Genomic DNA, 1,117 nt, shown 5'->3' on the forward strand with positions numbered 1-1,117 from the left:
TAGACCCAGCCTTGCTCTGCAGCCAGGGCTGCTGTTCCTCTCCCTCCTGGGTGCTGCTGTTCCAGCCCCATGGAGGGAAGGAGCACTTTGGGCAGGGGTGCCCTCCAGTTGTCTTCAGAGCTCTGTGGGGAAACCCAGCAGAAGGAACTGCTCGCAGGGCTGGTGTGCTGTGTCTCCTGCCAGCTGGAAGGACTCTGGAGACCAGGGCATGGGCAAGTGTCTCCCCCTGGCCATCCTGACCCACTGCCAAAGGCGATGGGTTCAGAGGTGCTAGGAGTATCCAGACATGTCGGTGGGGGTTCAGGGAGAACGGTTGTGATGTTGCCCTCTTTGAGCATCCTGGGATCTACGTGTGCTTTTCTGCACAGATCCCCTTGGCTTGCAACAGGGGAAACTCCTAACCTGCAGCCAGATTTGGGGATCGTTCTTTTGCCTTCATAGCAAGGCTTTTCCTGCCAACCTGTAGCATTTGACTGTCACTTTGGCAGAAGCTGGAGTGAGGGGCTGCCGATGCTCCTGGGAGGGATGAATGCCCAAAGGACTGTTTCAGCTAGATGGAAGATCTTATTTTTGGCATAGACTAGCACAGACACTGCCTTTTCTGGGTGTCATGCAGAGGTGGCCTCACCCTACAATATTCTAACCTGGTTTTTTAGCTCCTTTAATGATTTGGGATCTTTCCTGGGAGAAAGGAGCAAAACTGAGCCCTACCTCTGGTTCTGGAGTGCCACCACCCTGGGGCCAGGTAGTGGCTTTGGCAGCAAAGTCAGAAGGCTCCGGCTATTGCCTCCTCTTTGGTTTTGTTCTTCTCTGGGGGAGGGCTGTCTGAACCGTGGGGCTACAATTCTAGCTTGTAGAAGTTGCACCATTAAAAGCTGTCTTCAGAAAAGCCCTTGGAGAGGCCGGGTCTGTGCCTGGGCTGTGTCAGGGCTGTGATTGTATGAAAAGGTGACGGAAAAGGGGGAAAAAGGGGCCACTGCAGGCACAGTGGCTGGGGTCGCTGGGGGGTCCCGTTCCCCGGGCACTGCCCCGTCCCTTGTCCCCTTCCGCGGTGTCCCATCTCTCTTTCAAAACGCATCTTGGAGGGAGGGGGTGTCCCGGTGGCAGCCCCTCGGTG

This window comes from Pterocles gutturalis, unplaced genomic scaffold (genome assembly GCF_000699245.1).
Source record: "Pterocles gutturalis isolate BGI_N339 unplaced genomic scaffold, ASM69924v1 scaffold16028, whole genome shotgun sequence".
Classification (NCBI taxonomy): Eukaryota; Metazoa; Chordata; class Aves; order Pterocliformes; family Pteroclidae; genus Pterocles; species Pterocles gutturalis.